The sequence below is a fragment of the Vulpes lagopus genome, chromosome 5, assembly GCF_018345385.1.
Source record: "Vulpes lagopus strain Blue_001 chromosome 5, ASM1834538v1, whole genome shotgun sequence".
In the NCBI taxonomy this organism is placed as follows: domain Eukaryota; kingdom Metazoa; phylum Chordata; class Mammalia; order Carnivora; family Canidae; genus Vulpes; species Vulpes lagopus.
The window spans coordinates 106,275,460-106,291,588 of NC_054828.1; the positions used below are offsets into that span (position 1 = coordinate 106,275,460).

Below are 16,129 nucleotides of genomic sequence, written 5' to 3' on the forward strand. Positions count from 1 at the left end.
TATGAATTCTGTATTTTGTCTAATCTTTCATTATCCTCTCCCAGTCACTAGTATATATCTTCAATACCTTGGTTATTATAAGGACACACTTTGATTTGCCTTATAGATGTAGTATGTGTTTTACTACTGAAATAGGTCATCCTATCCTATACCAAACAGGTATACATATGACTTAAGGTATAGCAAGAAATCTTAGATTTACCCATTTAAAAGTACTTCTAGCCCAATAAAAAGCAAAATGACATTAGCAGAAGTTCATTGACTCTGTTCTCAGCTTAAACAGCTCAGACATTTGAACTTCAAGTTCTTTTAGGTAGTATTCCTCTCTCTTATTCCCTTAGCAAATGTATAACCTCAGTGAAAGGTGTTTTAGTTCATTTTCCCTCTGATGCTCCTTACAAAGTTCTTGGAGATGAATATTATTAACCTTACTATGGAGATGAAGAAAATGACTATAAGAATTTGGTAACACATCTAAATTCTCACAATAAGGCATGGGAGATCTGGAATTTAAACAATGGTCAGCTTGATTTTAAAGCCTATGAGCTTAAGATCTGCATTAGATCTTATAGCAAGAAGTCTAAGAAGTTATTTGTGGTCTTTTCTCAATAAGTTTTCATTTCTCTTGCCATATAATGGTGATGTCTTATACTTATCTTTCTCAAACATTCTGATTAAGCAGCACACCACAAAGAGAGCAGTACTTTAAATATCCCATACTGTTACTTACATTCAATCAAATAACTACACATTTATTGATTTTTCTACTATGTAAGAGTAGTTGCACTAAGCACCACATGAATCAGCATGAATCTGATATTAAAAGTAACACAGAAAAGAAATATTGCAGAATAGCTTCTGGGCTAACTTCATGTGCAGAGAGTCAATTTTAATTTTTCCTGGACTGCCTGAAAATTTCAACCAAATTGAACACCTATAATCACCAGGCATCTAATTTAAAAGAGGAGGGAGTCTTCTATACCAGCTACAGTGAATAAATGGAAATATTTTAAAAGAATACATAATAATGACCCAGTCTCTTCTTTGCTTCATTGCTCATTTCTCACCGCAAGGTAGAAGATTATCATCCTGAGAACATTGGGATATGGTTGGTATATTAGATGTTATTAATATATATTAAACCAGAAATATGCTGATCTAGGCCTCTGTTTTAGTTGTGTAGTTTTTTCCCATCAAGGAGATCATGAGTAGCTGAGTTTTACACCAAAGATTTATCTGATAAAGCAAAGCACACATTCAACAGGCACTTGCCTGACCCATACAACTTCACCCCTGTAGCTCCTGTCAATTACAAAAGCGCTAGCTATTCCCTGGTCTCTCCATTTTCAAGTCTGCCTGGTACTTATTGGCATGTTTATTAAAAAAAAATAGTTGCTAAGAGAAAGTGTATTTTTTTTATTGATCCCACCACTTTATCTGACTCAAAGAAACATATTTAGCAATAATAAAAGTTAAATCATAATTTTGACCAAGTTATTTTTTAGAAGATTTTTATTTATTTATTCATGGTAGATAGAGAGAGAGAGGCAGAGAGAGAAGCAGGCTCTATGCAGGGAGCCCGATGTGGGACTCAATCCCAGGACTCAGGATCACTCCCTGGGCAGAAGGCAGGCACTCAACCACTGAGCCACCCAGGCATCCTTCAAGTTATGTTTCTGAATACAGCACAATCTCTGTTACATTGCACATTGCAAGTACCCATCTATTCTCTTAATCTTAAATGATAGTTCAACCTAAAATCATATCTATTTGATAGGATGATAGTGAAAATGAATGAGTTCAGTAAGTAAAGGCTTTGGACAATCCTTGATGTATTTTAAGCACACTGACACCATGGCTGCTATTATTTTTATTGCATTGTGTTTGTGTCATGCAGAGTATGCAAGACAAATGAATAATCCTAGGGAAGATTTTTGTCTAAAGAGACTGAAAACTCTTTTTACCATTTTATCCCAAAATTATAGGTAGAACTTTAAGGAAAGATATTTGGGACTTTACATTTTATGATGACAGGATAAGGATGTGTATCCTCTTGTCATCTCTGAACTTAGAGGGAGCACGAGATGTTTATATGAATACTTCAATCAAACTAGGACACACTATAACCATAGGCCCAACGTATGAGGCAAGTTGTTAGATCATCTTAGACCAGACATGGTGCAAGTACAGACAGATTAGAAGAACCCAAAGAGTTCCAGATGGGGGGCTTTACCTTGAGGGACAGAGACAACACCATTGTTAGGAACAATGATATCAAGGGACATGGGCTGTAGAGTGAAGTTCTCTGAATCCTATTAGATATTACAGGTTAAAGGCAAATAAAGAATTTACAGACATCTCATCATTGAAGGGCTTATCCAAAGATGAAGCCAACTGGAAAAGAGATGGAGCTATGAATAATTCCTACATCTCTAGAATAAGGAGAAGTCAAACCAAAGCAGTCATGCTTTTCTACCTTCCCTCCTTCTTTGTCCCCATCTCTGTCACACACACACACACACACACACACACACACACACACACCACAAACAAGCATACAAAGAAAAAGCAAAACTGACATGGCATGTCATTTTCATGACATGAAAAATAAGCTGTATTGCTTAAAAAGAAGGTGAAGAAGAAAATAAAATGGCACAGAAATGAAGATTTCTTTGAGATATAAAAAGAGAGGACTACTACACAACTGAATGAATATTAAGTACCAGAGACAGCAAGACTAAGAAAAACTTAACAAAATAACTGAAAAGAAATAAGAAGTTAAAAATGCATAAAATGAGAGATGTGGCCCCCAACAAAGATGATGGTTTGGAAAAAACCAACTGATATTTTAATGTGTAATTGAGAAAGCTGTCTAGAAGTAAAGAAAATTTGAATCCAACTTTGAAGGAAGGAATATAACAGTCTTCAGAACAATTGATACAAAATAATAAATTTCAAGATATTTCCTGGTAAAACGGTTACGATTTTGAAGATGTCTGTGTGAGAGACAGACAGACATAGAGAGCTAGGGAGACAGATTCTTGCATATCCAGGAAGAAATAAAAATAGTCTATTCTCAACATCTACACACATAAAAACTCCATGCTGGAAGAGAGCAAGCTAGAAAATCTAAGATAAACTACCATAGAGAGTATAAAGAAATTTTCAAGTAGATACTCCACAAAAAGCACTAGTATCACTAAGAACTACTGAGAAAACTAGTCTAAACTAAATACAGTATATGCTTCTTTTTTGGTCTTCTAGAAAACTTGGAGTGTTCCTGTGGTCTGAAGCATTTTGTTAGGTATCATAGTTAGTTGTGAACCTGACTTCCTTTTCCACACCTGAGCTCCCTTCTCAGGCTACATTCTTCATGCTGATCCCTCTTCCTTGCACTCAGACTGGGCTCAAATCTGTCTGCTGAGTTGATTTATATTTGTGATTGCAGAAATCTGGGGCTCCAAAAAATGGCTGATAATTCAAGAAACCTGCAAAAACCTAGGCTTTTAGGAAAAAACATGAGCAAAAATCAGTATAAAATTATATAAAAATTAAATATAATGTTACTAGCCAGGGTTTATTTTGTCCACTACCCAAGGCCACAGCCTCATTCCAGAGTGTAATTCCAGACATTATACTCTGGAATTCTATGACTGGCCTCTCTAATTAATTGTATTTCATGAAACAGAAAACTTTGGGATAAAGAAAAAAGTTTAAAAAGCAGTTATTCAGATCAGTATTCCTTTTGTGCAAGCCTAAAGGGTATGGAATAATGAAGCAGCCAAATAAGGCAGGGATTTATTCCAGGCTGTGGTTCAAGCACAGATTGGGCTGAGATGATGTTCCAGGGAGTCAGGCTACTTTTTTAAGAAATAAAGGTTCTGACCAGCCTCTAGGCCAGCTTATCTCCATGCTGACTGAATGTCTACTGCTGGTGTCTGTAAGTAGTAACATTCATGTAACTTCCCACAAAGTAAGATTTTTGGAAAGATTGTTGGAACCTTGAGTTTCTGTTAATGCTAAGTGTTACTGTGAATGAGAGAACATTAGCTCAGGTCCCTTAATCTACTTTCTAGGTTTTTGAGGTAAGAATTTTAAGGGCTAATTATAAAGAGACAACAGGTTTTAAACCTGATTTAATTGTTCTCTCCATCCACTAGGACTATGGTTTTGTTCTACACTATATAAATAGTTAATGAATGGAGACAGAAAGAGAATGGGAGATTGCAAGAAGAAGAGAGGGAAAGTAGGAAGGAAAGTGGAACAGAAGGAGGGAGGGGGAAGGGAAAAATGCTCAGGATCCCAATAGAAAATGTGCCTTTTGACATGATCTTGCAAAAAGAGAATTAAATAAAAGATCCTAGAAACATCCAATCACATTGGTACAGCTACCTAGGGCTGAGTTCTATGAATCAATTGTACAAAATGTAGTCCTTGCAATATCGTTTTCCTCAATTAATATTTATTGAGCAGCTCCTAAGGTACATGACACATGAACAGATATGATTAACCTCCAGTTCTCTACCAGTTTCTAGAAAATGAGGCTGGTACAACCTTCAAAATATCTGCCTGAGGGGGAAAAAAATGAACTTGCTTTAACAACCTGAACAAACATTATTTCAAGAACTAATTTTCCACTTATCTGGCTCTTACCTTCCATATTTTCAATATCCTGTGGTATTATAGTGATTTAAAATTGCAAGTCACTGAGTACAAACTGGCGCAATCTAGAGTGGGCTTTGTGTCCATTTCATTTGTTTAATACTTTACACTTTAAAATTCTAATGGCAATTACTTAAATTAGGCAAAATAGCTATTTTGACCCAAATAACAAGTTACAATCTTTAAGTGGCTTATTTTAGGTCTCTTCATTTGTTTGGACTTCAAAAATTCTGATATTAATACTTATGTTAATGACGACACCTGTCTCTCAAAATTATGTTGCATGCTACACAATACCTTTGTTACCTTTGATATTTATGGACATCTTTCCTTCTACAAGTTGAAAAAGAAAGAAGTAAAGCAAGTATATCTAACAACTTCTTAAGTAGCAAGTATATCTAGCAACTTCTTATGCTAAACATACTGCATTCATTACTATATTTTTACTCAGAACAAACCTATGGGATGGGGTCAGGGTTCATGTACTATTATTTTTTTAAAAATACCATTGACAATATATTCCCTATGCCTATATACCTCTCATTCCCATGCATTATTCATTGCATAACTGGGAGCCTGTAACTCCCACTCTCCTTAACCAATTTGCCCATCTCCCCCACCCTCTTCCCCTCTGGCCCAGTTTGTTCTCTATATTTATGAGTCTGTTTCTGCTTTTTCTTGGTTGGTGTTTTTTGGTTTGGTTTTTTATTCCAAATATAAGTGAGATTATATCTATTTGTCTTTCTCTGTCTGACGTATTTCATTAGCATGATTCCCTCTAAGTCTTGTCACAAATGACAACATTTCATTCTTTTTATGGCTGAATAATATTCTATTGAATATATATACACTACATATTCTTTATCCATTTATCTATTGATGGACACTTACTTTTATTTTAAATGAAGCAGCTGATACTTACAAACTATAAAGTTGCCTATTAAGTGGCAGAGCTTAGATTAGAACCAGGCCATCAGACTCCAGTATCCATGATCCAAACTACATCAATACATTTACCCTTTTTCATTTTAGGAAGCTGCAAGTTAGGTTTATGTATCCTCTAGACTTGTACATTGTTTCAGATGACCATTTTCTCTGTTTTATTTTATATTTTTTTTCATTTTCTCTGTTTTAATTGCTGGGTCATATAGACCACGTATGTCATGTTTTCTTAATATTTTTGTAAATATATTTTTAAAAGATTCCAAATCATTATAGAAACATTTTTAATTCTTATTGTATATTTGATTTCAACCTAATTGAACAAATATATTGTGCATGAAATATACACAAGGCTATGAGATCTAAGAGGTAAACATGACAGACTCTGAGTCTGAAGGATATGTGATAATCTACTACAAAATCTTGGAAAACAAATCTAACTGGAAAATGAAATGTGGTTCTTTTTATAATTCATCTATTATATTTATATGTCTGAATTAAGTAGTTAAATATCAATGCCAGGTAGAATTACACAAACATCATACAAAAAATGAAACTATCTTCTTTTCTGTCAGTAATACTTCACCAATTTCACACAGAGCTCCCAGTATATTGCAGTAAAAGTTTTGAAAATTCCTTGTATCTTTTTACAACCCAGGACACTCTGAAATATAGGTCTATAACATTTTACAACCTTTCTTATTGTAACACCATGTTATTTCTCTCATAATATTGTTGGTAGCAAAATTTGAAGGAGAAAATTTTACAGGCACTTTCCAAGGCAATTGTAGATTAACACTTTCATTATTAAGTTCTTCAGTGTTTGCTTATTTGTAGCTTTCATTAATTGATAATACTACTGGTTAGTGTGCCATCTAGTTTTGCCATTATAAATCCTAATGCTGCAAATTTTCACAAAATATCTAAAACAGAACACCAAAATAATAGTATCTTGTGGTGTAAGGAAACGGAGGGTTGGATTTGGAGATATTGGCAGTTTTACCATGCAAATTACATGAAGAGGTTGGCATATAATGAACTTTGCCCTGAGAATCATGAATTAATTATGTGGCCTCATTCTCCTGCACTTGCAAGCTTCTCTGTCTTAAAAATTCTCACTAAGAAAATGGGTCATGCTATTACAGTTTCTCAAATTGTTTCCATGAGTATGATATGACTTATACATAACACCTGCCTAAATATTTCATTTACTCCTTTAACAAACATTTATTGTACTTTACTATGTGCTATGTACTGTGCTAGATAACATATATGAGGATAAACAGGATCAAAGCTATTCTCACCTCGTTGTACTGAGTGACATATACTCTAGTGACATATCCAGATGAGTAAATAGGAAATAATAATATAAAGCAATGAAGTCTACTGCTGAGTAATAGAGAATACCATGAGAAGACACGTAAGGGAGAAGCATTTCAATATTTACCTTGTGTGCTTGAGTGTGTATAACAGTGATATTCAAGGAAGGCTACTCCTACAATCTGAGATGTTAAGAATATACCCGTTAAGTTAGACAAATGCTGGAGAAGAAGAAGAATACTTTGCTCAGAGAATGACTCATCCTGAGACTGAATGTAGTGAGGCTTCAGATGTTCAGGAGTAAGTGAATTAAGTGGTGCGGAGTAAAGAAGAGGAGTGGACGTAGCTGCTTAGAAGGGATAGATGTGAGAGAGCCATACAATGAAAGTCCTGCAACTCTTGTTAAAGAAAGTTAACATTGGAGTAATTGGAGATCCATTAGTGTAAATATATGTAAGATATGTTGTGTTTTAGAAAGATTGTATGGCAATAATGGAGAAATGATGGAGGTACAGGCAAGAGAGGAAAGCAAAAAAGTCACTAAGAACATGTTGCAGCAATTGAGTCCAGAGCAAAGTGACTTGACCAGACATCATGGCAGTAGAGTAGAAGAATACTTCCCCTTACAGCACACACACACACACACACACAAACACACACACACGTATATCCCAAGCTTATTGTCAACTATATATTTGTGTTACTGTTTATCCACCAGTAAATCATGAGGTCCCAGGGCTGTGAGCTCTGTTTTCTACCAACATTGTAAAGTCTTGATAGCTCAGCAAGTCCTTGAAGAGAGAAAAAAAAAAGATTAAGTAAAAATAGTAAATACAATGAAGATAGTCACATTTGCTTTTTCTAAATATTCAATTCTGCTACACTGTAGAACTCTCATGAAATAACTATCAATAACAAACTACTTAAACTCTTTGGGATTAAAGATCGAATATAATATACATATTTTAAAAATCACTCCAAAGGTTTCCAGGAACACAGCTACTGGTTTTTAAAAAGAAAATTACTTTAGGGTATTTGGTACAAAGTTATGGTAAATTTAGTGCTAATAATAAACTTCACTGGGTTGAAAGAGACTTGCTTTTCAAGGAAGAATTTGAGTATTGTAAGGAAAGAAATGAAAGAGAAAAATAATAGTATCCCTCCTTGGTCATTTATCATTTTAGTTATTAGAAATCATCTAAGGCCACATGTCTCACTTTATCTTTTACTTTTATATATATACAATATATATTATATATATATATATATAAATATATATAATCTTCATTATCTTTTATGGCAATGTGTCAGTTATGAATCCATGACCAAAAATAATATAGTAATGCTTTGTAACATGATCTAATTTCCCCACAGGAACTCAAACTATTTTCAAATGTGTAATACTTTTCCCACTTCAGAAGGCAAACAATTAACTATTTTATCAAAACCTTGAGAGCTGACAAAAGTGGAGATCACCATGAATCAAGTGCATTTCCAACCTGGCCTTGTAAGGAAATCAATCAGTTGATTTGTGGTCATAATTTCCTAGGTTTTATCTAGAATTTAATAAGAGTAGATAAAAATCACAATAAATCAAAGGAATCTTACACAACTAAAATGGAAGTCAAGAGTAATTTTAATAGTTGTCATACTTTTCTGTTTAGTTAAATTATATAAATAAAAATAGTTAATAAAACTCAAAATGGAGAAACTAGCAGCAACAATTTCTTAGGAAGTTAGTTTACTTTTCTTTTGATGATGACAACAGGTTCATTGCATGTGGGAAGTCAGGTGGGCCCTTTTAATTGATAAAATGGTGTCTCACAGCCAACAATTGGTTTTGAAATATTTTGACACATATATTGGTTCCTTTTATTTTAATTAAATACTTCTTTGTGTTTCAGTATAAGGTTTGTCATTTGGTCAATACGCCCATGTTATTCCTAGTCTGTAAAATTGGTTTAGACATTATTACCCTTGAAGATAGATTTCCAGACAACAGATTATCTGAAATCATCCCAATGCCACCTTCTCTCTGTCCTACTTCCCAGGACATGCCCTGATAAATTCAACTGTCCTGTTCCCTTGCAGTGGGAATACCTGACCACATCACTTACTGCAATGTCCAGTAAAGGACTCTAAAGAGGATGCAGCTCCAAATGCATTGTCATGATATCAGAGATGCCAATGGCATGAAATTAAAAGAAGCAGAAGAAAAGTTCTAGTGCACATAATTTTTTCTAATAATTTAGTCTTTGAATTCTGTTTGTATTTCCTCCTCCTTCATACCATATGTGTCAAAGACTGTTTATTTTATGCAAGCAGTTGGTATATCACCTGACCATATTAGCATTTTATACACATTAGTTCATGGTTTCACAGCACAGCTCAAGGAGGGATTAGTTAGATATAAAAAGAAAAATAACAGAGGTTACTGAGAATCAGCACTGAAATTGTTCTTGAGCATGTGTCCAACTCAAGCAGTGTACAGGACTGTAGGAGTGGGGGAGGGGGCAGTCTGTGACTTTATAGAGAAGATGCAATATAACGTGAATCAGTAGTGACTATTATAAGATAAGATAAGTTGCTGACTATTATAAGATAAGGTAAAAACACATCAAATTCTGTTTTTCCTCAAGGAATGCTGTGGCAATGAAATTCTTTGTATGGAGAGAAGACATGTTGCTAGATTTCTCAGAACTAACATCATGGGTTGGAAATTTCCTCACATATCAATGTATTCCCTACCATATATCTGTATGCTGATACAGAAATTCAGCAACAAAATGAGAAACTTAGCCCAATGAGACTTATGCTTTCAGTCTGCAAACTTTTCACAAAAATTATTAGAATGTTGACAACTTCTTATGGTATAAAATATGAAAATCTATAGTTGAGTGAAAAACTATGAAAGATGTATGTCCAAAACCTTAAAATATTGTGCCTAATACCAATGTATAGTACTTCTCATTAGTTTCTTGAAAAGGAAATGAGATGTGTCATCTATATACAGATAGTTACAAATAGTTTGATAGAAATATGTTTTCAGGACACCTAGGTGGCTCAGTTAAGTGTCTGCTTTAGGCTCAGATCATGATCCCCAGATCCTGGGATCAAGTCCCACATCAGGCTCCCGACAGAGCCTGTTTCTCCCTCTCCCTGTCACTCCCCTTGCTTGTGCTTTCTCTCTCTGTCAAATAAATAAAATCTTAAGTATATATATGGTTTTGAAACTTGAGCTACTCATACTGAATCAAATCAACAACCATGACCTCATTGACTATATTAGACTAGAACTCATCCAAAAACACCCAATATATAGTGATCCAAAATATTCAATATGTATTTAGACAAAACACTGCATAAAATATGTAATCAAAAAGTCAATGTACATTAAAAAAATATGAAAAATGTACAAATTATAAGTGGATACAGGAACTATAATTGTTTTCCCTGTTTCATATCTCTATCATGTTTTATTTTTCCCATGAATAAGAAGATATAGCTGGAAAGACAGGAAAAGTGAGAAAGTAGATAAATATATTTAGTTCGTTATATAATAATGGAGTTATAACTAAGTAGAATTATAGGATTCCTGCCTTTTAAAAAATAAATGTTGTCACAGGGTTTTATTTAATTTTTGTCACTAGTAATGAGCAAGTAAATTCTTATAAAGTATTTGTCATGTTATACCACTGTGGTTGTTTTAGTGAGCTAGAGCATGTAAAGATGTCAGACTTTACCTAACATGGGACCAGAGAACAATGGATGGCTAGAAAGAAGGAGAGGTAAAAGGTGAAGCAACATGAAGTGATGGGAAGGAAGAGGGAGAAACTGTATCATGTAATAACTAACCCAAAGTAGTCTTTCTGTAGATGAAAAACTAACCAAGAGGAAGGAAATATGATAATTTATTTAAGTCTTGATGTAGAAAGAATGCTTTATTCTTGCAATTTCTCCTTATTCTCCAAAATTTTCTAAGGCAAGGAAATAGTTTAGTATTTTGGAATGAGTCAAAGTCTGTGTTGCCATTATAGTAGTGAAAAATATACTCTGGCTCCTTCCTCTAGAAGTTTAAATTTAGTGGTAGACATTGCCCCCACAGTAGAATCTCTTTGTTTTTAAACAGTAACACAAAGTCTAGTATTCAACCAGTTGCAGAGAGAATTGTCTTGCAAAGGCAATGAACAATGAAAAGCAGATACAGGTTAAAACTTGGGATTCCACCAGAAGAGGAAAAATATCTTTTAAAAAGAAAGGGAAGACAATTTCATCTGTCTAATAAATCAAAAAAGCATAAAATATATATTATTTATTTTGCAAGCAGAGGTCAAAAGCCCACTATTTTTCAAGAGAAAGCATATCATTCTTCCATTTCAATTAACCTTATAAAGCAGTCAATAAATATTTTTGAAAAATATTTCTGGCTGCTGTAAAGGCAGGCCTTATTTCAAAGGAAAGTTTTTATTAAGATAAACAGAGACCTGTGCTAAGTAAGGTTAGTGCTTACTCAAATTTCCAAGTCAAGAGTCTGAAAGATGAGGTTCTTGAAAAAAACTAGCTTGAGGCCTGACTTGAAGACTCCTCTTACCTCCTATAAGACACTTCACAGGTGTCAAAGAAAAAACACATTCCTCTGTTTATCTCCTTTATTACTCACAAAGACCATTTCACTTCAGACACTCTGGATACCCAATATGTCAGGGGCTTTCCCCACACAAGCAATTTTTTGTGGCACTAGCTGTGACTCTATCCTATAATTCAGTTCAACTCTGACACAATCTACATGAAATTAACATGGGATCCCACAAGTTACAGACTTAGTTATGTAAGACTGCTCCTACTTCAGATAACTGATCACAAGTCCCAGATTGTTGCCTGTACTAGCTATAGATTAGAGTTCCCACAACACTCTCTTTGGTTTAACTAATTGACTAAAATGATTCAAAGAATTCAGGGAAACTCTTGCTTATGTTTATGAGTTTATTATAAGGATATAACAACTGATACAAAAGAACAGCCAGATTAAGAGATATATAGGGCAAAATATATAGTGTAAGTAGCTTCCATGTCCTCTCTGTAAGCACTTCCACGTGTTTACCAACCCAGAAGTAATCTGAATCCTGTACATCAGGAATTTAATGGAAACTTCTTCATACAGACATGATTGACCATTAACTCAGTCTCTAGTCTCTTCCTCCTGGATGATGTGGGATTAACTAGAAAGTTCCAAAGTTCTTATCATGTCTTGGTCTTTCTGGGGACTAGTCTTCAATATGAAACTACCACCAAGAATCACCTCATTAGACCAAAAGACACTCCTGTCACCCAGGAAATTTCAAGGGATTTAGGAGCCTAATGCCAGGAACTGGGAATATATATCTATTTCCTATTATTTCCTATGTATGTTACTAAAATATATCATATATATATATTATATATACACACATATATATATGTGATATATGTGATATATGTGATATATGTGATATATATATCAGTATATATCAGTATATACATACCTGTTATTTCACAAGAAATATTTAGAGATATTTGAAAGAGCAAGGCCAGTCTCCTGAAGCAATAAGTGGTTTCTTTTCTTTTTTTTCCCTTTTGATATACTCAAAATTTTTATATATTGCAGCATTCTGTAAATAATGTATGTCTAGCTTTTAACTTATGCTTAGGCAGAACTGTTGTAGAATATTGTGATTCTAAAACTAGCAATGTGGAAAACTGGCACAATATTAATTTTAAGCCAATCTAATTGAAGATCTAATTATCATAATACACAGGAAAGTTTTTTGTAACAAGATGTTTTAATGCCAATGTTGTCATTAGTTGAGAATGTTTCAAAATTTCTTTAGGAAAGTAAAAATAAATTGGAGAACTTGGTACATAAACAGGAAAGAAATGAATCTCAAAAATTAAATGTTTTATTTTTAAAAAGTAGCACCACAAAAAGCAGAAATACTATTGTCACTTTAAAGTCTTATTATTAATAAAAATTGTAAAACTATTGAAGAAAACATTTGAAAGTCTCTTACATAAGAGAATGCTTATTCTAATCTTCAATTAATGTATGCTTCAGGATCACGTCTGTGAGTGGTCCCTATCTGTAGAACATTTTAGCACAATTTCATAATTAAGATACTCACTATAGAAAAACTATTTCATTTGAATGAGTTTTAATGACAGCAATAAATTCAAAGAAGAGAATGGGATCTAGAATACCTAATTTGATCTGCATTAATGCCACCATTATGTACGGACCATTTAAGCAAGGTTTAGTATTAGAGGTTTAAGATTTAAAACATATTATTGAAATTACATTGTAGAAATTTCTTTAAGGATAAAAACTAGAATTAACACAGGTCCTTAAACAAATATCGACTGCTTCATAATAAAAAGAAGTTACTATCATTTTCATAGATAGACTAGTGAGAGTTATTTCAAGAAGTCATTTAAAAATCTTGAAATGAAAATTTCAGTAGAGATTACAGATGGAAAGATGCTAGTCTGCTCAAAACTAATTTGAGTTAGTTTTAAATACTTTATATGTATAAAATTTTTAGCTAATAGCTATATAAGTACAATACATGAGTTTTTGAATGGTAGAATGTTTTTCCCTTAAAATCATATAAGTTGCCTATAACACATTAGGTTTAATGTAAGTATGATAACATTTTAATGGATTCCAAATTCATACCCTTTTCTACTGGCTCTAGTTTCAGACAGAAAGAGAATGAGAATAAAAGAAAGGTGGGAAGAAAGAAGGAAGGGATAAAGGAAAGGAGAGAGAGAAAGAAGAAAGGAGCAAGGGCTCCTATGCATTTGCCAAGGCCCTTATCTTCTTGATACCCAAATGGTGAGTGCTTTTCATTGTCACAGTTGCTAACTAGATTGGGTTGGGGGCAGAGAGCAAGGTGTTGTGATGATATGTCACCAGGTGGAATATAAGTACCTACTTGGGATACCTACAACGAATTAATTTCTCACTGTAGCTAAGATGAGTGCTGGTGAAAGGGACAATTCAGAACAGGTTTACAAAGGTTCTTATCCAAATAAAACAAAGACTACCCTGTAAGTATACAGGATCATTTCCATTATCAGTGATGAAATATCTGATGCATGATGGGGGCAAGTATTTAGATAAAACAAGTCAACTAGAATGCAGCCAAAGCTTCCATGGAACAGGCAATAGGTAATGCAACAGACATGGCCTAGGATTTTTTAGGCACTGACCCGACATGAAGTGCTACATCATGCATCCATGTATTCATCCTTTCATCTGTTTAATAAAGATTTATAGAAGAATGACCTATGGAAGCCACACAGTCACAGGACATAGGTATTCATTTTTTTTGGACATAGGTATTAAAATATAAAAATGATGGCATGACTTCTACCCTTAGAACTGAGCTACAGTGAGGAACAAGGTGTAGGACAAGTTCTGCATATAAATAGCTAAAATACAATAATCCACATAGTAAGTGTTATGTCTGTAATAGACAAAGTGCTGTGTAATTGCACCTGAGAGAAAGGTCTAATAGAGTTGGGAGATAGGATGCCTCCAATAGAAGGTGCCTTTGAAGAGTGAGTTTGTAGCATTAGTTGGGCAGGGTGCTCTATATCAAGAGCTATGAAGGTGTAAAGGCAATTGGCCCAGGAATTTACAAGAATCAAAACAAATGTGCATCCAAAGATAGTTTGAAAGATAGAGTGAACTTTTGCATGTCTATTGATTCAGCAATTCTGTTTCAGTAACTAGCCTGAGAAGAACAAATGCACATGCACAGGATGTAGTAGATTTTAAAGAAATGCCATTAAATAAGAAAAATACATAGAGCCCAGATAAAATCTTGCATCATTTGTGCAAAGAAAAATTGTATGCGTACAAGTGATATTTTATATATTTGTATACATATGATCATGCCACATGTATGTTTTCTAAAACAAATAAAACTAATAGCTTTGGTTTCCTCTGAGAATTAGAATAGAAGTAATAGTATGCTATTTTTTTTTAATATGGAACGCTTCACAATTTGTGTGTCATCCTTGTGCAGGGGCCATGCTAATCTTCTCTGTATCGTTCCAATTTTAGTATATGTGCTGCCGAAGCAAGCACTAGTATGGATTTATTTTTTATTTTTAATTTTTTTTATAGCTGTTTTCTCTTATTTTTTTTTAATTAATTTATTGGGTCAATTTACAACATACAGAAAACCAGTGCACGTCAAGTGTCCACTCAGTGCGTACCATTCCTCCAACACCCTCTCCCACACCTAGCGTTCCGAAGTTAAGCTTTATGTCTTCTCTCTGATATTCCAATTTTCCTTCTTTATCCTAATTTTTATTTGTGCATTTCTCATGTAATCAAAAGCTAATTAAAATATTAGATATTAAATAATATTTTTAGATAAATAATCCATTTTCTCCAAATAACTTAAAGCAGAGGTACTCTCATTTTTTCCAGTCCTCTGAAATGACCTTAATTTCGAGGTATTTTTTTTACTGATTGCACATTTAACTTTGAATAAATACCTTTACTTTCTATTTAGATTTTTTCTTAGTAACAATAAAGGTTTCTTATGAGAATGTTACACAAAGAACATCAGGAACATAAAAAGATGGGTACATATCGAGAACAAAAAATTATTGTTAATTTCCCCCTTCCTATTTTAGGAACATACTCTCCCTGGGATGTGGTAGCTAAATTTTTCTGGGTTATTTTGCAATATATTAGAAGAATTTCCAATAACAGAAAAAACTTTTGGGAGAGAAGAGAGGTGAACAGAAATGCAATTACCGTACTGGATTCTGGCCAATATAACAGAATCATTTCTTTGTCAAAAAGTGCTGGGAATCTGTTCAGGTGTGTGAGGTCAGAACCTCTGTTTTGCATCTCATTGAGAATCATGGCCTCTGTCATCATTGTAGGACTTAACAATGTGTTCTGAGGCTGGCTGACAGGGTCTCAGTAGAATGGAAGGTGCCACTTATTTCATTCCCTACCTCTTTCCACTGTCTTAGCAATTCCCCTTTTCCCCTGAAGGATAACCTATGAAGCAGACACTGTGAAAAATCTGCATCCATGGGAATGGCAGCCTGATGCTACTGAAACCAGGCAGTATAAGTACCAGTTGTGAAGGAAGAATCATAGCAGCAGGGAGATGGAGACACAGGAGAGAACCACTCTACAAAG

The 16,129-nt window shown here is 34.0% G+C and overlaps 1 non-coding gene across 1 annotated transcript; it reads right to left on the reverse strand.

The window, feature by feature from the left end:
* Nucleotides 1–14,946: 14,946 nt before the first annotated feature.
* On the reverse strand, nt 14,947–15,052 carry LOC121492223. Its single transcript, XR_005988135.1, has one exon. It is a non-coding gene; the product is annotated as a U6 spliceosomal RNA (small nuclear RNA).
* Nucleotides 15,053–16,129: the final 1,077 nt, after the last annotated feature.